The sequence below is a fragment of the Atta cephalotes genome (assembly GCF_000143395.1).
Source record: "Atta cephalotes unplaced genomic scaffold scaffold00041, whole genome shotgun sequence".
Lineage (NCBI taxonomy): Eukaryota > Metazoa > Arthropoda > Insecta > Hymenoptera > Formicidae > Atta > Atta cephalotes.
The window spans coordinates 327,704-353,031 of record NW_012130105.1 but is presented as its reverse complement, the minus strand read 5'-3'; the positions used below and the strand labels follow the sequence as shown (position 1 = coordinate 353,031).

At 35.0% G+C, this 25,328-nt stretch overlaps 1 protein-coding gene across 1 annotated transcript in view; it reads left to right on the top strand.

The window, feature by feature from the left end:
- LOC105622217 overlaps nucleotides 1–25,328 on the top strand; it is a 168,808-nt gene that overhangs the window by 18,540 nt on the left and 124,940 nt on the right. The gene's annotated exons all lie outside the window — the stretch shown is intronic.

The window sequence follows — 25,328 nt, the reverse complement described above, 5'->3', positions numbered from 1 at the left end:
CGGTACGTACGTAACCAAACCTAACCGTACGGTCCCGACCGTTTACGTTAGTTACTTCTACGTACTACGTCGTTCGTTCGTTCGTCGTCTCCTCGCTCCTCTCTCTCTCTCTCTCTCTCTCTCTCTCTCTCTCTCTCTCTCTCTCTCCCCCTCTCCCTCTCCCTCTTTCCCTCTCCCCCTCTCCCTCTCCCTCTCTCCCTCTCTCCCTCTTTCTCTTCCTTCTCTCCCTCTTTCTCTCTCCTCTCTTCCTCTTTCTCTCCCTCCCTCCCTCCCCTCCTTCATCCTTTTCTACCTCGCTCCGTCTTCGCCGTCATCTCAAGTGCACACGTTGTTTCACTATCGAACACATGCGTTATATCGTATACTGTAGGATTAACTTGACATTACAAACAAGAATAGAATGCACCAATTTATTCATCCGTCCGTTGTCACATATATAACGCAGAGAGTTTTCGATGAAATAGAAAAATATCGAATTTTGCAATTATCTTAGGAAATAATTTGCCATCAATATTGAATATACAAATGCATAATACAAATGTACAAGTTTAAATATAAATTATTAATGTTAAATATAAATTCATTTACATCTGGCATTACCGTTATATTTCATTTATATAGCTGCTGAAGCTAAATTTTTTGATAAACTAAATATGATGTAAACGAACACAAATCTACTTTCAGGGGTCACTAATGGGTACCTTTTAAAACATATACACACTAGTTCATATTGATTTTTAATTCTATTACTAAATATTCAATTCATAATTCAATTTTTTATTTTATAAAACACACACATATATATATCGATATATTTTTTTAAATCTACTATAATATCATCAATCTACTTAAAAAAAGACAAAAATTCGAATAAGGAGATAGTAAAAAACTAAAAATTTAATTAATTTTTTAAATTAAATTCTTAGTTTTTTAAATATTTTTTTTTACAAAAATGCAGATCATATATACATATATTTTTTTATATTGGGAATACAAATTAGTTCGGTCCCTAAAGATAGCTCCAGCTGTTGTGAATGGTTCATAGTGACAGCTGATTTTGGCGGTTCAGAGAGATTAAACATCTGCTAATAATATTCAATTTAGATCACTTTGAGTTTCATACAAAAATCTTGATTTTGACTGTGTTTGAAATGTCGAATTTTGTGTTAACCAAACAGCATTTGCGGGAGATTTTGATTTTCTGCTTCAATTGGAAGAAAATTGCGGCTGAAGCCCATCGAATGCTTGTCGAAGTTTATGGTGACACTGCTTCAATTGATAAATCATGTAGGGAATGGTTTCGACATTTCAAAGATGGAGATTTCAGCGTTGAAGACAAGCCTCGCTCTGGACAGCCAAAAAAATTCGAAGACAAAGAATTAGAGGCATTATTCGAAGAAGATCAGAGTCAAACGTAAGAGGAGCTTGCAGAATCATTGGGGGTAATCATTGGGGGTTAACAAGCCGTTTCTGTATGATTGAGAGCCATGGGAATGATTCAAAAACAAGGAAATTGAGTGCCTCATGAACTGAAACCGAAAGGCGATTTTTCACTTGCGAACAGCTGATTCAAAGACAACAGAGAAAAGATTTTTTTGCATCGGATTGTGACTGGAGAGAAGTGGATATTCTACGGCAATCCCAAGAAGAAAAAATACTACGCTAAGCCCAGTCAATCGTTGCATCGACCTCAACATCAACACTACGGCCGAACATTCATGATTCGAAGATCATGCTCTGTATTTGGTGGGACCAAAAGGGTCTTGTTTACTATAAGCTGCTGAAACCTGGCGATTCCATTACGAGCGATCGGTATCGGTTACAATTGATTCGTTTGAGCCGTGCATTGCGAGAAAAACGGAATACGAGTAAAGACATGATAAAGTTATTCTTCTTCATGACAAAGCTCGGCCTCATGTCACTAAAGTCATAAAAAAATATTTGGAAACGCTCAAATGGGATGTTTTACCGCACCCGCCGTATTCTCTGGACATTGCTCCATCTGATTACTGATTGTTCCGAAGGATGCAGCAAGTCACCGGTTCACTTCTTTCGCAGAAATCGAAAATTGGCTCCAAAATTGAATCGCCTCCAAAGACGAATCATTTTTTCGAGATGGAATTCGAAAATTGCCTGAGAGATGGGAAAAAGTAGTAAGCAGCGATGGACAATACTTTAATTGATCATTCATTTTGAAATAAATGCACAAAAAAACGGACCGAACTAATTTATATTCCCAATATAATGTTATAATTTCGTCAGTTTCATTCATTTTTTGTATACGAATAATAGTATATTTGCGTTAATATATATGTGGTCATGTTCGCCGCAGCTATTCTCCGGTATTCCTGGTCGTTAGTAACAATACGATGTCGCATCGTCGAGCGGCGCAGCTCGTTTTAGATTTCGTGAGAGATCTTTCTTTTTGCGCTTAACCACAGGTCGTATTTAAGGCGATCCTCGTTAAGCCAAGCCCTTACGTGTCTAAATACGACGACTGCGACGACGTGACTTGTGACGTTCTTTTTTTTCTTTTTTTCTGACATCAATCGTCCGTATCTCACGCGCGTGGCTTTATAACAATTTAATTACTCATTGTTTAAAAGCACGATACGTTAATTACGGCTGAGCGGCCGCTCGCGTTTCAACCGAATACGCACGTCTTTAATTACGCTTACCTCATGCCGCTACACGTAGTATTATTTGTTACGTTATTATCATATTATCGACATTCATACGCAAATCGCGTTTATAATATCTTATATTCTTTATTTATGAAGCGCAGACTAATTAATTGTTCTTATTTATCCGGCAAAATTAGATCGCTACAGTGAATTGATATCTATGTTTTATATTACGTTTGTAAATTCATATCGACAGACTAACTCGTACTACATTTATATCCATAATTATCCATAATTTCATTTTTGTATGATAATATTTCGATATTCGATTTTGCGCATTTTGCACACACACAGAGAACAGTTTGACAATTGACGTATCTAAAAATTTAGCTAAAAATAATTTTGTTGTACTATCAAAATAATTATGTAGAACGTCCAAACTGATTATTAGAAACTAAAAGATTGCTCAGAATTTTTTACAACGTTACTCATCATGCTTGAGATTATATTTCGATGTCCCTAGTAAAAATGTATGCAGATTTTTTAGACATCCATCCAGTTATTGTTTCACTGTATTCTCATTAATTGTAACAATATTACGTAAGAAATAGATAAATCGAACTTGATAAGCGTTTTATTTCATGGCTGAAGCAGTTTTCTTAGAAAAAATATGCGCAACTTGCGTAAATATCTACCCAGTTATTGTCTATTGTCCTATTTTTATTCAATTAATTGAGTAGTTTTACTTTTCAATTACTAGATAAAGTTAATATACAATAGCTGTAATTGCTCAAAAAATATATCCAAGAGATCCAACAAAATTATTTTCAAATCTGTATCTAATCAAATTTTTAGACTTCAATAAAATCGCTTTTTTCTTATATTCAAGTTTATTACATATTCAAATTGTAATAAAAATTATAGGAATAAATGACATTAAAATAGTAATTTCTCGACACGTAACTCGTATAAAATGTAACTTAATTTATCCTTCCTAAAATACATTTCATCTAGACAGTACATCTCCCTTTGTCAAAGAGAAAGGTAGTATAAAGGCGCCAGTTCCTTATTTCTTATTTCTCACAGTGATCTTTTTTTAAGTAGAATCGGGATGAGCAAAGACGTACTAACTGTGGAACAGAGACGCGCGACTAATACGCGTTCCGTGCGTTTATGGGTGACTATTATTAGTCTTAATAGACCATGTGTTACAAGTGGAAGCGTCGTCTCGGCGTCCTTTACTCGCGAGTCTGTCGCCGTTAAGAACAATGGCAAAGGAATAAGCTCCGAAGGGTCGTGTGCAAGTCTTGAGCGAGCTCTCACGTTAATCCCGCGGCAGTCGCGTGGATTACATTTGTAAACCTTGCAGTAGTAGCGTGGATTACATTTGTAATCCAGGTAAAACCTTTCATCCAAGTCTCATTTTTTTTCTTTTCTTTTCATTGTTTTTTCCTTTCGCTTCGTTACGTATGGCTTGAGTTAAGAAAGGGATTAATTTCATTACTAACGAAGATCTTGTACTTCGATTACGTTTGAATTAAATGCGTCTTACATTAGTCAAAAATGGGAATTGATATCGATTACCATTGTAACCCTATTCACCATCCAAAGATAATCGTTCAACTATTCTATCTTCAACACTCAGTCTTTATCAAAGCCTTTTCTCTCTACCCATTGTAATCTAATTAGGAATAATAAGAAAATTAAATCAAGTGAGAAAAAGATTCCTATTTTCGGTCAACATGAATCTTGATGATTGTTAATGTTCATGTGAAATTTTTGCTATTTTTTTAGTTTTATAAATTGCGTGCCGATTTAATTTGTCGGACTTAAAATGCTAATCATAAATTGTAATGAAGCTTGTAATCACAACTTTCATCGATCGTCAATTTAATAATGGTACTAAAAGAACATCTTAGGCCTCTATATAATTCGCAAATCATAAAATGTAGTTCACAAATAGTGACACAGAATGACGATTATTGCTCATAAGATACATGCAGTTGAAAATCAATCGCACGCAATGAAAGAACAAACGCAAATCTTCATTTTGTGTTTGCGAATTATATTTTGCAATTTGCGAATTATGTTGAGGCATCTTTAAAGCACTACAAAGAATTTCGAAATTCGAACCTGGATCTCTCCTTCATCTCGTATTTTTCCAATTCGACTATCGAAGCATGTAGTTGTCGCAATAATCGATAACTAACAAGAGAACGTCATTTTTTAAAAGAAAGGTATATAGAAATTCTAGACTGATAGAATAAATCAAATAAGAAAAAAATTTTCGATCGAATATTTGCAAAAATTTGTATATGAATATTATCAAAGATTGACCGAAAGTAATCTTTTTTATTTGATTTATTCTTATCGACCTAAAGTTTTACTTATATGAAAATTAAAATTCGTTAAACGTAATAAGAATAGAAAACGTAAGACATACAAGAAAAAATAAAACTGATGAAAATTAAAAAAAGTAAAAACAAGCGTACACAGATCTTTAGAATCGGAGCGATTTTTGGTGCGAACGGCCAGGAAATAGGAAGGGAAGAAACGGAAATTGAAAAAAGGATGACTGTCACCGATCGCGCGTTTTCGAATTCTCTCTCGAGCTATATGCCTTTCCTCTTTCAACGTTCTTATCTTCTTGACATTCCTGACTGGCTTTTCCGTGCAGGTTTTTTGATGCACCGATATCGCCGCGTATTGACACAAGTGCTAAAAAAAAGGAACATCTTCATTTTTCCAATATGATATCTCACGATCACTTTTCGAGATTATCAAGATTTATGTTATCGGTTACTAACAAGAGAGAAAAAAAAGTTGAATGTGAAATATCATAGATAATGTAAAATAAGTATATAAATAAATTGATTTTAACAAGAATTTTATTAATTTATAAACTAAATAAAAAATACATTGACAATATTATTGTAATATATTTGGCTGATTGGCTGGAAACTTTTGGCATCACTGTAATTTTCAATAACTAATATTGCACATGTATATACAATTGTTTATTTAATAAAACTATGGAAATACTCATTTCACATTGAAATATCTGTCTTAACTATTTTACATCGTAATTTCGCGAGTAAGAATAGAGATTGTTTCTCCGTTGAGCCACGACGAATTGAACCGAATATAACAAACCATGACGAAATTTTGGTCCGTTTCCCGCTTCTGCCCCTCTTCCCTCATTGCTTCAACCCTTCAACCCTTTGCTAACCATGCGGTCGTGCGGCCGCGCTTTATGCGACGTCGCGCTGCGCCGCGCCGTCTAAGTGCTCGGCTCGTAAACGCACCGGTGCGGGGTTGACATCCGGCATTATCGTCCCATGATTTACGTATTCTGCGTCTGTGTATTTCACCGTTTGCATCTCCTTTCGTCGAAATTTATTACAGACGCTCGCGCGGCCCGCCTTTAATACGAGGCGTTTTGCCATCGTCGCCGTTTTCTCTTACAGGACGTCTCCATCCCCTCGGCGCAGCGTCTCGCACTCTTTACCCCCCGTCTCTCTTTTATCCTTCCGCCGCGCCGCCCCCCTGCCGCGTGTTTCCTTTTCCAGCGTTTCTCCGTTTACCGCCTAACCACCGTTCGGTACGAACCGCTCGGCGCGGATTACAACGTGTAAAAGGGTGGCGTCGCGTCGGTACCGGGGGTAGCGGGATACAGGGCCGCGCCGGGAAACGCTCCCAGGGGCTCGACGGGCGATAAATAATCAGATTAATGAAAAATATTTCCTGCCGCACGCGCGGGGTGGTGCGGGGCGTCTGCGCTCGAGTGCACTTACGTACGCCCGTTCGTTATCCTGCGTGCGCGGGGTAGAAAGGGGATGGACGGGCGACGGTTAGCGGGTGGGTTTATTTGCAGAAGCGTTACGTGGCGTAATTTCGTCGGGAAATTGCGAGCTGCCTCGGCATTGGAGGAATTTAGAAATAATACGAGACTTTGTATTTTATACATGCCTTCGCGTCGCTACGTTTTTCGTGCGTGTATATGTTTTGAGTGTGACGAATGGTCGATTTAGATTCGCGGCACAGTTTCGCCGCAGCAATATGTAAAGTAAACATGTGGAAGACCGTACGGGTATCGCTCGAATCTATATAAAAATAATTTAAATATTTTATGCATTTATCTCAATGTGTATTGTCGAACACGAAATCGTTGAGGTAGATTCAGATTTTGTATTTCACACATTTTCGTATTTTATGACAGCAATGGAAGATTAAATTTAGTGATAATTTTATAACTTTAACATTAATGAAAAGGTAACGAGATTCAGAGAGTTATTTTCATTTTATAATGAAAATAGATCCCGCAGCTCTAATGCGCGATGTATTTCGATCATACTAAAATTGATGAACATAATTGACAGGAAACAGCATTTTAGTAAAAATTGACAAATAATTTAGTCTGTACATTTTATGATTTTTTTTCTTTATTTAGTTTATAACAGATAGAAAATTGTAATCCGTGACATAAAATATATAAATTATATTATTCTTGACATTTGTCCGAAATAAATTGTCTACAATAAATGCAATAAAGTAGAGATGATGTTATACAACTTGAAAATATCTTAGAAGTTTTGTACATCTCGGTATTTTATGACGGGGAATGGTTGCTTTACATCCGTGCCATAATTCTGTCACGTTAAAATGAATGTAACAAGGAGATATTTCTGTTACCATCGTGACTACCGTGTTTCAGCAATTGCATATACGGGTAAGGAGAGCCAACCGTAGATTGCCTCTTCTTGTTATTTTAATATAGTTCTATCTAAATTGCAAATAAATGTTAACCATCTACGTAATTAAATTACTAACGCATTTACATGCTCGTTTTATTTACCAAGAAAACTTCTAAAATTATTCGCGATATTTTTCAACCGTTATTTAAATTTTATATAAATAATGCTGTGTATAGGCATATCCTTTCTCCAATATACAAATCAAAACTATTTCTGGAATAAACTACCTCAGTTAATCGAGAGAGTATCTAATTGGTTTCATCAAGCTTTATTTCTTTTATCACAAACCGATCCGGCGAAAACGCAAGTGATAACCGTCGTACAACGTGTGCAAAATTTGTCGGTGCGATAACAAACGCGCGCGCGCGCACACACACATTCACACCTTTGTCGAGCAAAAGTTTTTAATTAATCGTCTGTGACCGAAGTTTTTGATTGTACTAACAGCGCCGTGGCCGACGGAGGTGAATAAGCGTTCATTCGACGCATTTGAATAATACCTCGGCGTTTCGCGCATTTTCTACCGACACGGTTTCCCATCGTAATACTTGTGATTTATAAATTCCGTCCATCGAATTTACGCGATTGTTACACGTGCAATACTGGTTAAGCGATTGGTACTGAATTCTATATGAGTATAGATTTTTTCGCGGTGTAAATGTCAAAGTGTCAGAAATCCGATTAATTAAGGATTAAAAATGAAAAAAATTTGTTTTTTGTTAATACAGAATAAATTCTGAATTAAGTCATAGCAATTAAATTAACATGCAGTGATTTTGCGTATATGAAAAAAAATCGCAATTGTTTGCCAATTTTTGCGTTTTTATTATTTTCCTCATATACCTATTATTAAACATGTATGACAAAGTATGAATTCACTGGAATTATACAACGATTTTCACTTTAAATACACAGAAAAAACAATTTTACTGAAATATTTAAAAATTTAGTTAGATCTGAAAATAATTTTATTCGATTATTAAAATAATTATATGGAACGTTAGATGGCAATGCTGCAAAAATTTCGAATATACTAGCAACTAGTTTGAGCATAATTATTTCGATGGATCCAACAAAATTATTTTCAAATCTATATCTAGATAAATTTTTTAGATAGTTTAGTAAAATCGTCCTATTTTTCCATGTATAATTTTTATTAATACGAGCGCACTTTTATTTGTAAAATTACGAATGGATGCGTCTCTTATTTGCATCATTGCGCTCGCATGCGAGAGTCGTATGCTGCGGAAATGCTCACCGTACGTACGGTAGTAAAGATCGCTGCATGTATATTTTGTGCTTCCGCGTTTTATTCTTCATTCGACCGTAACGAACGATCGTAACGAATCTAACCCGCGTACATTCTTGTCAACCGGTCTCGTTAGAAAGTCCGAGAAGACGGCGCTTATGCACGGAACTGGAAAATCGGGAAAAGCTTTCCGGGGTCAAGTGGAATGGATTGCGCTCGCCGACCAACTGCGCCAACGGCGGTCGTAAAAGGTGGACGTGTGATTAGTTTTTGCAACAGTGGTTGGCGAATGAATTTAATTCTCTAGATGCCGAAGCTATCTCGAGCGTGGAACAATTCCGAAATGCGTATTGCATGTAATTCTTTAAAGTACTCTAACGCTTTGAGGCATCGCTTGATGGCACAGTTGAAAGAGATACAGATTTTGTAATGATCTCAGAAGAATTTCAAGGAAGACTAAATAAGATCCACACAAGACTTGTAAATTTTCTATTATAAAACCTATTACATGCATAACATCGCTCCTTTTAAAAGTGATATCAAAAAATCAAAACTATCTTGTGTGTATAAATACAATATAGCAGTTTATAAACAATAATTAAAACATTAGGTGGTCAATTTAATAAAAATAATACACACGCGCGCACAAACACACACACACACACACGCACGCACACACACACGCGCGCACACACACACACACACACACACACACACACACTGGCTTTATAATCAATTACGTTGAAAAATATTTGTATTCTTAACGATTAAATGTCATTTTTATCATTTTTGTTCTACATAAGTTATTGATCTCATAGAAGAAAAATTTCAAGGAAAGCTGATGTTTTCACATAAGACTTTCTTGTGCATCTTAAACAAATCCTTAAAAATCATCTTCTTTGAAGTATGACAATTTTGATTTTTTTTTAATCACTCTTTTTGAGTCATAGTTCTTTAATGATTTTTTTATTTTTGATAATTGATAGAATAATGTTTACCTAATTCTCATTTATGATAATTTGAAAATTATGTTTTTTTTAAATAACGGCGTATCACTTTTGAAGTAATGTAATAATTGTAAAATGCATTCAAATAAACATTCTTTGTCTATTAATTCATAAGACATATATAGCACCCAGAAGCCGTAATCGTCATTCTGCTTTCGGTATTTCAAAGAGATCTTACCACTGTTTACTTCTCATTTCACTCTCAGTATCTCTAGCGCGGGTCTTAAATTCACGTTAAATTTCGTTAAGCTCCAGCCGAACGGGCACTCGACCTGCTATTCAATATTTCAGTGCAATTAGGTGGCAATACTCCTCCGCCGTACGGTGAATTATTCAGGAAAACTCCAGAGTGAAAATAAACCGACGGTCCGGCGGGGACTCCGAAGGCCTGCTCGGCAGAGGATCATCCATTACTTAGCGCGCGTTAACGCACTTTGCCTGTAAAACGCATTGCGCGCTCATCATCGTTGACGTTAATCGAGATCGAACTAGGGTCACGGTGCCGTCCCCTTAGGAATACATAATGAGTTTTCACAGAGGAATGTATTCACCTATGTCATTAATCGGCCGTCCGGTGTCGCTATATCGTTGATAACGTTTGAGTATGCACTCCGTCAGCGCAACTTTCCGCCGATCGAGATGAGGTTCGTGAGAAGATTAAAGCTTCGTATTTTACTTTAAATGGAACGACAGTTACAAATCGGATTTTTGATCTTTTATCGTAAAGTTTATATATAATATTATTATTATAGAATTTGTATAAAAGAGCACGTGGATTTGACAGATTCAAATAGCACTCGATAGATCAAAGATTTTGTAATTATCTTGTCTATTATTATATAGCTATAATTTTCATACGAAGAAAGAAGGTTTTGCTGAAGTATCTAAAAATTTAACAAGAAACAGATTTGAAGATAAAATTGTTGGACTATTAAATGAATGGAAAGAAATGATTTGTTGAAGTTTAAGAATTTAGCTAGACAGATTTGAAAATCATTTTATTGGATTATTAAAATAATTATGTACGACGCTCAAAAGGTTATTAGAATATTAGAATATTTTGTAATTCATCATGCTTGAGCTTCCTGTATAATTTTGTGATCTAACAAAGTTATTTTCTGTATCTACCAAAATCTTTAGATATTTCAGCAAAATCATTCTTTCTGTACACATTTCTTCCAATTACAGTGGAAAATGGAAAAGAGAAGATTATTGTTCGCTATTATGACACTGATAGATTTGGCATGTAAATGATACAAAATCTTACTCCTTTTAATTTAATTTCGCCGGAGAACTTCAATATTATGTCTGATTTTAATTCCGAGGCATTTTTGGGATTGTTCATAAGACATTCTTTCCCCCTTTACCCCGCCATTGTGAAACTGCAACTGTAGACGAAAATAAATCATGATGCGAATGCATTTCCCCAGAAGAGAAGTGAGACGTAGTGTATTCATTATAAAGGTGCAATTAATCACGAATGTTTCATGCTAAAAAAAAAAAAGAAAAAGAAATGGGGAAAAAATGGAAACATCATGGGCAGCGGCATTCACGCGCCACTCAACGGGAATAAATATATTCTGTCCACCCAGCCAACACAACTTTCCTCTCATCATTCTCTTCTGTCTGCTGACAAGAGGAGGAAGGGACCACGGCAGGGCACTGACATAGTAGTCCTTGCGATCTATCACTTAGCGCGAAGCAGGAGTACGCTACATGCTCGTCTTTCGCCCTCGCGGGACTTTCACAATCGGGAGCTTTCTTTCTCTGCGACCCTTCCATTCCAGTCGGCTTTTTCTCATCCTCGTCATCGGCGCGGCGCGAACTGATGTATGGCTCGTGATTGGAGTGATTGTACGCATGTACACACGTGCACACACCCAGAGATGAAGAGAATTCTCTATGTCCCAAGGGAGTGCGACCAATGCGATGTCCGTGAGAAAAACATTACAGGGTGATCTCTCGGTACGCACACGGCAAGTCCTGCGTCTTTTTTTCTCTCGATCCGTTGTTGATGTATCAATTCCGTCGAATATTTAACCGGGAAAAAGATATAATTGTAATCTCGTGGAGTGCGAGAATGGACAGGAGCAAAAAGAACAGCTAGTCGGAGGAGAAAGAAAAGGCGAATATGCATACGTAAGCAATGATGAGACACATTAACCACCTCGATTACATGGGTAACGACAAATGGGTGAGATATCGATTTTTACGAATCAGTAACAGTGTCTGCAGATCATAAAAAAATTAAATTAGAGCATATTATATTACATTTATAATATACAACACATAAAATAACATGGTCGAGCTAACATCAATTTTAAGACAGTTCAATTTTTGTGCAATACGCATGCATCAAGTTATTTAATTTTGCTGATATCAAAGACGAAGAAGATAGAAATTTCTTCGTTTCTACGCAATTAATTATATTCGTTCAATCCACAGCGTTCACAACGAAAATTTTCTCGCGTAAAACCTATTTTTTCACTTTATGTTTCACGTGCTTGCTTGCTCGATCTTCGCCGCGCGATTCGATCGTTCCTCTTCCACGCTTTGCACAGTGCAAAATACGCCCAGATGTTTTAATATAATGGCTCCGTTCAGCCGTTGTCTTTACGTACGAACGGCCACGACGACTCGACATTTACGCGCTTTAATTGTTTAATTAATCCTGACGACGTTTTAGATGTTTTATCTGGATGCTCGTTAGGCGAACCAAGCACCGTGCGCGCTTACTTATGTATATAATGCGCGAGAACGGGTATATAGAATGCAATATGTATGTACAATGGCCGCACATACGAGCTATATATGTAAATTGTCTCTCGAGCCCGGTACGTAATCTTGCAGAAAGCATTAATAAATTTGTCGTTCTCCAAACTAGATTTGTTTGCACAGCCAAACGTTTTTTTCTCTTTTCTCCTCCCTTTCATTCTTTTTTTTCCGTCTGCCCGTTTATTTATACCATATACGTGACACGCGAGCGAGTCATAAAACAAACAAGATGAAAAACAACACCATCGATATGCATGATTTTTAAATGCGAGAGAGACTGATGGCGTTTCTATTAAAAATAATATTAGAAATGAAAAGAATATTAATGTCATAATTTACAGTTAGTTATGAAATATTACGACGAAATATATATTGTTTTGTAAATTTACTACTGAAATAAATCTCACAATTTTCTTTTGCCATCGAACTCGAACAATGATCGAAGTATTGAGATAGTTTACTTTCAATTTGTGACTGGTTAAATCTTCACAAGAAAACGATTCCTTACGATTCAAGAAAGCGATGTCTTACACAACAGGTGTAAAATTTAGCGAACACTGCTGCGACAAATGCTAAGCGAACGCGAAGCGCTTTTGTGCAATAAGTCGCTTCTATCTCTCGGGCGCATTAACGAGGACGAGAAGCCGGAGAAATTGGGATTACCTTCATGCGCATCCCCCGTGCTTCTGGCGGGGCGACGCTTTATTACGAACGCAGAAGCTACATAATTATTGTAATTATGATAATCGCGATAATAATCGGCTACCATCGTGCCGTGCCGCGTCGTCGTGCATGCGCAACGGTCGCATCACTACCGTGTGTCGACTAAAGTTAACGTTATATCCCTGCCGCGTTTGGAGGAGAGCAAAACTCACAGACGCTAATGACCTGATCAATGAGTCGGAGGAAATTAGAGAGAGAGCACGTCGTTTCTATGCGACATAAAAGAAAAATCAACGCAAGTCAATCAGACAAATCGGAAAATTCCGACTAAATCGTATTCGAATCGGCCGAACTTTTAAGGTAATAATTGTAATCCGCTTTGTTCAACGTGTGTTCGCGTGTGCATATAAATTTTGCATTAATTTATGCTACATTGTAAAAAAATTATAAAATTATATAACAATTATAATGGATAATTTTGAGACTCATTATTAACGGTATATATTTATACAAATATTTAATATAAAATTACAACTTGCAAATGAAGTTATTCTTCTTTATAATAAATAATTAAATAATTTGCAAAAGAAAATTTGCAAATGGAATTAAATTTATAGAAATATTTAAATATTAATTCTTCAATGAATTACGTATAATTTTTCTTAAGCTATTGATGTGTACGGATATAAAAATAAGTATGATATATTATCATTATATATTATATAACATAAAAATATGTACGTCTACATATAAATTATAAAATATACTATATTGTTATAATTTTCTATCTAATATAAAGACATATTTACATGATTAACGATAAAAATAATTAATTTTGATAAAAATGTACAGTTTTATATATTTCTATTACTTATTGTGTAATTTTTACATATATTGATGTAATTTTTACATATTTTTTTACAGTTTAATTGAAAACTTATTTTTATTTCTTTATATTCTTCGATTATTTTTCGCCTTTGTAAATCAAGTTTTATTTGTATGTTTAACTGCATTGAGAATAATATAATTTTTTAACCTCCTTAAGAAAAAGCTTTTTAATTTTCTATGTTAAACAGTTTGGCAGTTAAAAAATTTGTTAATAGCGAAGTTAATTTGTTTTTTTTAAGTAAAGAATTCGCTTTAGGCTATTTTAACAAGCATTGCGCTGAGGAAAGTCAATTAAAAATTCCTCTTGCAGAAATTTCTTTTAAAGTATACCATTAGTATTATATACGTATATATTTATATATGCTATATCCAACAGATATTATTATCTGGTGCAAGAACTTAAGCTTGTATAAATCCTGAAATGCGACGCGCGCTAACGCGCTACTCACAATTAGGAACTAAACTATACCAGGTTCCACACAATCCTATTTACATGTCCGCATTATTCATTAGGGAAAGCAAGATACATAACCATTAATGACTTTATCACAGCGCGGGAGGAACAGTATTTCCGGCGCGTGGCGAACGAGCATCGTGAGATTTAATCGGGAAGGTATTTTATGGTCCGCACTGTCAACGTGAAAAATGATTACGTTATATTACTTCGCTGAGAGATCAAGATTTATGTAACTTATTGAGAGAGATTTTTGTCACGTCTCGGCTCGAATGAATTTTCCAGTAAAATAGCATTTTAACGATCGTTACGCATATATGTCTCCTTTAAATTCTATTCCTGCAGCCGTCTTATTTATTTTGTACTTGCTAAACTACTTTGACGCTTTAAAAAGCTTCGAAAAGTTGTATAAAGTGAAACGTCCGATTATTATTCACGCAATGAATAATCATTTTAAAAACACGAAGAAATAATTCTTAACAATTATATTCCATAGAAAGAATTGCTGAAATATTTAAAAATTTAGCTAAATATAAATCTAAAAAATAATTTTGTTGTATTATTAAAATAATTATACGCTTAAACTGGTTGCTCGAATGTCAAAACTTTTTGCAGCATTGCTCATTATGCTTGAGTTCCTACATTCAGTAAATGTAACAAGTATTTGTACAGAAGAGATATCATAAAAAAGATCTTATTTTTAGAAAATCAACATTAATTAACAATTGTTAACAAAATTTGTTAACAAAGAATAAAATAGATTGTATATTTTCTAAATTATTTTAATAATTATATTGTCTTAACAATAAGTGAAAATGAAAAATTGTGTTATTTGTATAAAATATGTGTATATTTGTACAAAAAATTTGTATAATCGAGAAATTTAATTTTTAAGATCTTGAACAAAGTTATTTTTGCGAAGCCCTTTGTTTAGGATCAACATTAGATTCATTGTTTATAAATTGCTAATTAATATTTATTTTCTAGAAAAATAAGACTTTTCTTATAAAAAAATCTTCCTGTACGAATATTTTTTGTATTCATCATATTTAATTATTCTGATGGTCCATAATAAAATTACTTTTATTATGATCAGATTATCTGTATGTACCTCAATTTTTAGCAAAAGTATCTAAAAAGTTTCGTTCTTTCCATGTATAATTATTCTCGCATTGCAAACGATATTGTGTATAAGATGATTATACACGTATAATCATCTTTGTGTAAACTCTCATATCTTGCTTGTTGTCCATTATCCCTTTGCCTCTTTGACTGTAATCGATGTTGCTTCTGCACTGTCATAATCTGCGAGTATTCGCGTAATGAATCACGATTTGCCAAGGGCAATTCCAGTTGCTTTATAGCTTTCGCCTTTCAGAAAGCTCACAAGAGAGTCCTGGCGATCGATCGGCTATAGGTTCGCCTCTTATTCACGCCAGTAAAATCAACGGGCATATTGTCATATAAATAAAACCGAAGTTTATTAATTGTAAACGCTGACACGCGAGCGATAACGAGCACGCCATTGGGAAATGCCGTTAAATATTGTTGCAATTGGCACGAATATTTGCCATCGAAAAGCTCATCCTGATGGACGCAATAATTGGATCCGGACGATGCAAATCGGTCCCCGCAGGTGCTCGTCGTTATATTGGAAGTAATCATAACATTAAATATCTAGATAAAACTCATAATACCGTTGTAATCAATGTTAAATGTATGGTGATGATATAGGTCGGTGACTTCTATCGATTTAATTCGCATTTGGTGGCACTCATTTTTTTTCATATACACATCTTCGTGTATATACAGGCAACTAAATATGTTAAAGGTATTTTTAGCGAATTTCCCAAAAGCTTGAATTCCATTTTTATTTCAAGCAGAATATAACGAATAACATTCTAAAAAATATATTGAATATATGAAATATATGAAATATTCTTCTTTTATCGTATGGACGTAAATTTCCCAAATCACTGAGAAATATATTGACACGAAAATTATCATTCGACGCGATATTAACAATACAAAGTGTTTAATCGGCAGAGATGCATTGAAGTGACAACGGCATAAAGGGTTTAGCGAGTGCGTGTGCGCATTTGTCGATTGCTTGTTACATGATGTAGCGGGCGTTAGTAACGCATTCAGCGATAATGGTAGCGGCTATTTTTCCAGCGCGTCAATATTCGGCGAGTCGACGGCGATGGTTGATCTATGGGCAGCGATTAATTACGAGTCGCCTATAGAGAGCCTGTGGACACCCGCGATGGGCATTCGTTCTTCGAGTGACACCCTCGCGATCATTCGCGTCGATTCAACTGGCGTGGGCCTGAGTGCCAGGACACATATACAACCCGGTATCGAGAGTGCAGCATTTAAAGAGGAACGTTCGCACGAATTTGTCGCTCGGGTGGCATGGGTTACGATATGTCGGTCGCTGATAGAGAGCAACGAGTCGAGAATCAAGAGATAGTACTTCACGTCTTCGACTTTGCGGGATTGTTCATACGAGTCAATTATTAGTATGAACGCTCGTTGCCGGAAGCTGAATTATTTGATCTAATGCGATTCTACAGAGGATTTCTTTAAAACGAGTGATTTTCCCCGAAAAATCATCCTGGAATATTTAATGGATTCGGAACAAAAGTGGACTGAGTCTATAATTTATGTGCTCTACTTTGCCTAAAACTCTATTTCAAAGTAGACACATTATGGAATTGATCCACTTTTATTTCAAACTTATTCTGGTTTAAAACATTTTATTCAGATCTATTTAAACCGTTCACATTTTTAACCCTTCATATGCAATCATATTTTTACTTCCTCCATCCACTCCAAGTTTTTTTTTATTATTCTAGGCTTTCAAAAAACGTCAAAATTTAGAGTTACTTTTTAATATCTTTATTACATTACCAAATATTTTTTAACATTAGAAACGCATACTATTTTTGACTTATCTGATAATTTTTTTTTAAATTAGTTTGCACATAGAGCTTTAGATTTTTGCAACTTTTCATAAATGATTATAGTCAATTACATTATTAAATTTGAGGATCTTATTAATGTTCTAGTATTATAAAATACAAAAAGCGCTCACATATTCAATTAAGACAGTGTAGTGTGTTTAAAATATACAAGTGCCCTCATTTGAATTCGGATGTAGGAAATGTGTACAATGAATAAATGTACCAGCATCATTAATAATTTACTTTTATTATCATGTTATGTGCACTATTTCTTCGCTGGAAATAATTTATTCAGGATAATTGTCAAGCGAATCGTTTACCAAATGCGATGATTCTATGTATGCTTGCATATGTCATTGTGCCAGCCTCCGATCTCTGATATTGTTATTCCGCTGCGTGTGCATCGGATTCGTCGCTGAAGAGTCACGATCGATAGTAGTTCCGCCATGAATTTGATGAGGAAAATAGGTCAAACACGGTTAGGCTGATATATACCGTTTAGTTTCGACAAGTGTTTTAATATGTTAACGTACTTCGCACTTATACAACCGCTGATTGTACAGCAGTGGAAGAAAACGGAGCGTTTCTTTCTCTCTTCCGAGTTTTGAAATTCATGAAGAAATTCGTCATAGCTTACGTTTCTGCCTTCTAAAATCATTTCTTCGCCTGACATTTTTCACATGGTACTTCTCTTTGCTCGTTGCTGCAATAAAATATGATGAAACCCGATAGCCGCGGTATAATCTAATTTGCTTTATTGCGACATCCTCTGCGACAAGTCCGGAAAACAAAAGTAATGGACTATAGCGTTATCATCGGGTTATTGAATTGCATTGTACACACATATGTATACACATACACATAATCGATACTATTTTTTAGGCATCGCCGCGTAATTGAACGACGAGCTACTATAAGCCCGACAGTCTGCATTAAATTGCGATACGACGTACCGCCGTTGTCGTGTCGACTAATCATTTGCAAACACGATGCACTTCGTGGTACATGCTTTTGTTATTGCGATATCGCGCGCTATATAACCGTTCGTTTTTCTGCGCGTTACCTATATTTTAGCTAGAGCGATTGAAGAAGTGGCGTTTCACGCGATATCGATTAGCATCCATCTATATATCTATATAACGATTGAAGAAAATTCTGATTAGTGCACTTTACCAGATTACATCACTGTCTTATTCAAGTTTTTCATTCAGATTGCTACGCTTTTTGTTACGAAATTACATAGTGATATTTAATTCGTCTATTAAATATGTATACTATTTTTTATCAGTTATTGCTGCCAATTACGATAATTGTAAATGTCTTTTTGAAGAATTATTATGTGTTATAAAAAAGTATTGAGAATAGTTACTTGAATGTTAAGTGAAATAATCAAATGATCAGTTAATATAAAAACAAAAATAATTTTATTTTTTAAATGTTTAGTAATTATTATTAAATAGTTGCTTATATTATTATGTTCATAATACTTAATAAATATTTTAAAAAGTAAAATTATTTTTCGGTTATGTTAATCGAACGCATTTGATTGAAATTATATTCAATATTTAATAGGTTATACTAGATTCTTTTTTCGGTGTATGTGTTGTAGAAAATTTTATAGAAAAAAGTACAATCTCTATTTGATCTTCAAGTAAGAAGGTAGAATGCTCAGAACACTTCAAATAAACTTTGAGTGCATTCCGTTTCACGTGCGATGCGCATGATGCATCATTCATTCTTGTTGTTCACCGAATGTTAAACAAAGATAAATGATGCACCTCATGCGTAAAACGGAATGCATCCTTGATCCTTATAATTATATTTTTTAATAGTATTTGTAAAGTATAAATAGCATTTTTTAAAATTTACAGTATTTATATTCTTATGAAAGGAATGTAAAAATAACGAATTTTAAGATTTTTGAATATCTGAGCAATACTTTTTATTTTTCTTTTTCAGAACAAGGATTTTAAGATAACTATACATAAAGTTTTGCGGCCAGCTACTTTTTTAAAGGTTAATAAAATAAATAAATAATAAAACGCAAATTTTGGAATGTAAATCTCTCCCATCTTATAAAATTTATATTGTTAACAAAATTGAAAAGATGTCTATTTCGCAAATCTGCTGTGACTAATTATACGACATTCCCCTTTAATTTTTACATAAAATTTGTAATTAATAAACCTAATCTCGTATAATTCGTATAAATATAAAAATTGATAAATTTCGTAAATATATAAGCGACAAAATTAAAATATGATACGGAAATTGTCAAGGTGACTTTGTTTCTCCTCCCGTAATGAAAGAATTAAAATACCGAATTAAAATAAGAATTAAAATACTTTGCGTTTCTTCAGTGAAATGAAATTTCACTCTTTTTCTTATCGCCATACGTGGTGCATGAAAAATTACGTTGTAAGTTGCTGCAATATTGTAACACGGTCGATAGAATAATTCGAATTATACAGACTTGAACTATTATGACTCTCTCTCTCTCTCTCTCTCTCTCTTCGCCAAAATTGATTACCGCGCGGTTGAGTTAATACACGATGTAATTATGACGTTAAACTGTTAATTTTTTAAATGGTTGATACATCAGGATGCCAATCAGGGTTTGATTAATTAATTATCGTATCTCGATGTTATACGTCGATCTATCGCACGAAACGTTTGCTAGTACGAAAGGGTTGTCAGGAGAAAAAGCAAGCGCGGCGTAACAAAAAAAAACGTCTCGTTCGCAGTTCGATGGACAGAATCGCTCTGCTGGAAATACCTTTGTCGATGTCAATAAACAGTTCGTTAATAATTAATCGTTTGTTGGAGCGATTAACGCGCGTTCATATTATAATCAGCGCTTTAAACTGTTGCGCGAGCAAATTTCTATGTAAATATTATTTATCCGCTTATCTGTTAAATGAACGAGCGGCAAGAGCTGATATCGTAATGAGTGTTCAAGAAAGCATAAATAAACAGCAGATAGGAGCGGTATGCGTTTAGCAAGAAATATACATAACCAAAATAATAAATATGCAAATGTAATACAATTTACTGATGTATACGGCGCATTAAAAGTTGTATTTTCAGCTACATTGAATTGTACACTATATAATAAATTGATAGAGGTAGATTAAGAGTAAACGGAGTTTAAATTGCATTTTTTATTACATTCATTAATAATTTATTCATTAATAATTTATCATATCTAAAAGAATTTTGTCTAGTTTTCCGAAATGCACAAGCATACATTAATGTTGCAGTTGAGTACATAAACTATTCATTAATTATCTACGAAGCAAAATTTAATGTAACGCAATAAACTATTCAATAGCTTTGCCAAAAATAAGAGAACGCTAATAACATTGTGTGAATTCATATGGGAGATAATAGATTGTTCGTATTACATTCGGTCCCTTGATAACCCAATTTATGTATCCGGCGCGGTTTATATATCCGTTATTAATACGTCTAATTTTTGCTAACAGAAAAATGAGCTTTTCATATCGTAAATAATCATTTTCTGCATCATAACAAGCGACCAATTTAAAATGAAAAAAATATCCCCGAGATCTCGCAAATTGAGCTGATGCAGAATCAGAGATTGAAACGGTCACAATTTCGGTTTTACATTTCGGAACTCGCGAGCAAACGAAAATAACGTCTATGTTTGTCCGTGATAATGAAAGCGACGATCGCGTACATTTTTCCACATCTACAGTTTCGAAAATTGAAACTTGCCGTAAATTATGGCGGCTCCGAGCGCTGATCAGAATATATCGTGAATAATAATGATCGCGCTTGACCACGAACAATGAACCGACAGTTCGGGGGACGCTTGTTCCGCATCAGGAAACTTTTCCTTTGTCATCGGGATGTCGCTCCGAGCAGCAAGCATTCGTGCCAGTCGAAAGCAAATCCGTGTTCCTACACTTTCCAATATGAAGGGATGCTGGATAATCGCACTTGGAAACGGTGAAACAGTGAACAGTATCTGCGTGATTCAGAAAAGTTAGATTACGAATCGATATACCAGGTGTATAAGCTTAAATCCGCTGTTTGCTCATAGGTGGCATTAGTGAGCGTACAAAGCTACCCTGAGCACACAACACATTTTTTTTTATGTGTTTGACATCTGTCAACATTAACCAGTGCACATCATCAGCAATTTCATACAACACATATATTTTTTCTTTCGTAATCATGTCTAGGTTTTTGCTAAAAAAAAAGCATATGCGGGAAGCTTTGCTTTTCTGTTTCAATTTGAAGAAATCGGCTGCCGAATCGCATCGAATGCTTGTGGAGGCGACAATGCTTTATCGGAAACAACGTGCAGAGATTGGTTTCGCCGGTTCAATGATGACAATTTTGACCTGAGTGACAAGAAACGTGAAAATCGGCCCAGGAAGGTTGAGGATTGTCAATTACAGACTCTTTTGGACGAGGACGATACCCAATCGCAAAAAATGCTTGCTGAGCAATTGGATGTTTCTCAACCAGCCATTTCCATGCGACTACATGCCATGGAGAAGGTTCAAAAGATCGGAAAATGGATGCCGCATGAACTGAACGATAGGCAGATGGAGCGACGCCAAAACACATGCCAAATTCTGCTTGCCAGACAAAAAAGAAAGTCGTTCCTGCATCGGATTGTGACAGGCGATGAAAAGTGGATCTATTTTCAGAATTCTAAACGCAAGAAATCTTGAGTTGATTCCGCCCAATCAACATCAACATCTTCCTCAAGACCAAATCGCTTCGGACGGAAGACGATGCTGTGTGTTTGTTGGGATCAGGAGGGTATCATTTACTACGAGCTGTTAAAACCTGGTGAAACTGTTAATGCTCACCGCTACCACCAACAACTGATCAAACTGATTGCACCATGCTCTGCGTGAAAAAAGGCCGCATTATCGGAAAAGACATGACAAGCTGATTTTCCTCCACTAACAACGCACCATCGCACACGTCAACAATTGTCCAAAACTACTTGGAGACACTCAACTGAGGGGGAAGTGCTACCCCATCCCGCTTACTCACCAGACCTGGCACCTTCTGACTATCACTTGTTTTCGTCGATAAGCCACGCGCTCGCTGAGCACTTCGATTCTTACGAAGACGTCCGAAAATGGTTTGATGAGTGGTTTGCCTCGAAAGATGAGGAATTTTTTTGGCGTATACACAAATTGCCCGAAAGATGGGAAAAATATAGTTAGCGAGGGCAAGTACTTTGAATAAATTTGTTTTTGCTTCCTAGGAAAAAAAAATATGTTTTTCTGACTAAACAACTAAAAAACTAAACGACTAAAAAACAGCAGATTTAAGCTTATACATCCTATATATATTCCCTTTTGCTGTATGATTGCTGCATCAACTTTCATCTTTTTTTAGATACCACGAAGATGTTTCGGAAATACTGAAAATGTCTTTAAGATTCATACAATTTTTTACAAATGATTTCATCTGATTAAAAATAATTTTCTTTATTATATATGAAGTCATTTGATAAAATAAATGATTTCGTCTGTCACAATGATTTCTCATGCTTGTATATGTAATTATCAGATTTCTAGTAATTATATATGATTTTTATTTATTTGATTATATTTTTAAAAGTACCATGACGAGGAGATAACTACTTAATGTAATTGTTTGTAATCAGATGTAATTATGAAGTCAGATAAAATTATAACGAAATTATTAGAAATTATGATATCATATGTAATCAGAAAAAATCACTAGAAATCATGTGTGATCACCATGAAATCTGATGAAATCAATATAAATGATTTTAAGATAATCGAATGTAAACAATTTGTTTTCTACACAAGTAACATAATATACATTCGATCGCGCTTTTTTTTATATATAGGACTTTAGAAGTGCGTTTCGAATTTATGCATAGAGCATTATTGTTGTTCATCAAATGTTAAACGAGGACAAATGATGCATTTAATGCGCAAATTCGGAATGCACTATAGTCCTATAAAAAAAGAAGTGCAACCGAACATATATTGTGTCACTTATGTAAAAAAATATGACTGATTGTTTACATTCTGGTACCTCAGAATATTATTTACACTAATTTCAGATTTCATGGTGATCACACATGATTTTATCACAGAATTCATGATGATTACATATGATTTCCAGTGACTATATTCGGACTATGTAGAAATTTAAAATGATTTCTGCTGATACATATAATTTCATTTCTGATGATTCCACATGATTTTATCTGACTTCATAATTAATTTTATTGCAAAACGATCACATAGGAATGATTTTGTAAGGATTTCATAATTATTTCGAGGACATTATCCCGTGATTGCAATAAGGGATTACTTCCTCCCTCGGAATTTTTGAGAACGAGCGCACAGACGGAAGTAGAGTCGATGCTTTTTTCAGAGTAATAATTCCGGCAGCTTTCGGAAATGTGATTAATCGATGAGCGGGAATTAGTTCGACCATTCGAAAGCCGTGGTTACCTTAGCATCGATCCTCGTCCGCGCGAAGCTTCAACAGCTTTCAGAGTTATTCGCGGACGTTGAGAGCAAATTCGTGTTTTGGCGTTTCTGCGTTTCCGAGTGCGATTCGCTGCCATAGTAGCCGAACAGTATGCAATGTTGAAGAGGGAAAGCACGATTCGTTTTCGTTAATGTAGCCCGACCGTGCGAAGGTCTTGAGACTTTCGTCGAGGCTGTCTGTATTCTATGTTGGAGAATGGCATTGTGCTTCATTAAGACAAAATGAAACTCTGTTCTTAAAGTAGGAATAAATCGAGGACTTCTCATTTTCAAAATGTCGAAAAATTAGTTTCTTTTGTACATTTTAGAAAAAAATGCCCAAATATTTGCAAACAAATATTATATGTCATGTTTTCTTCGATATTTATTAATTAAAAAGTAATAAGTAAAAAAAAATGTTATTTCGCTGTATTTAAATAAGGATTTTTTGTCAGATATAAAATTTATTTCAGTGAAATAAACTTTATATCTGACAAACAATTTCCAAGTATCTTTTTCTCAATGTATGTCTCTCTCTATTTAATGGTGAAATGTCGTTTAATCAAAATTTCAAGTTTGTGGGATAATATCTGATGGAAGGGAATTTCATTAGGATGCTAATCTGATTGATTAATGATTTCGTATTTTATAATCGGACGGTAATAACTTTTTAATTTTTCTATCTAATGTTTCGTTTCCGGATAATTAGCGGTGTACCGGTGGAATAAACTTAAAAAAAAAAGTTTAAAATGCGAACATCTCTCAGAGCGCGCGTTTGCTTCCGAAATGTAGAAATAACTCCGAAAACGGCTGCAGTTTCCACGGTCGAAGAGATGGTGGCAGGCAGAGGTCGTGTTTTCTGGCCAGTGCTCAGTTCCGGCAGTTTACGAGTTTCTCTCGTCCAATAAAAGGCACGCACACACATGCACTTTGAAACAGAACGAAGGAAGGAAAGAGAGGGGAAAAAACGAAGAAGGAGAATGATAAGTCTTTCTCGGCAATTTGAGGAAAGCTCGCCACTATCCACCTCCATTCTCTCTTTCCTCCTTTCTCTTATCCTCCATAAGACATTTGCATTTCTTTTTAGGAGTATACGTGATTTTTAACCTGAACTGACTGCGGAAAGCTCGATGCAACTGATGTGACTTTAATTTTTATATTACAGTTGGGATTACATTGGGATTATTGAGAGAATACAAATACCTGAAATATCCAAATATTCAACTATTCAAATACTTTGTATCAGCATTTCGATAACGATTTTATTACTCGAACAATGCAATTGATGAAATATTCTGCAGCTTTCTGTATATATGTATATATATATATATATATATATATATATATATATATAGTATATACATAGTGTACGTAGTTAAGTTAACTAACTATATAGTTAGTTACTTTACGTTACTACGTGTCGCGACGTAAGTTAAGTTACGTTC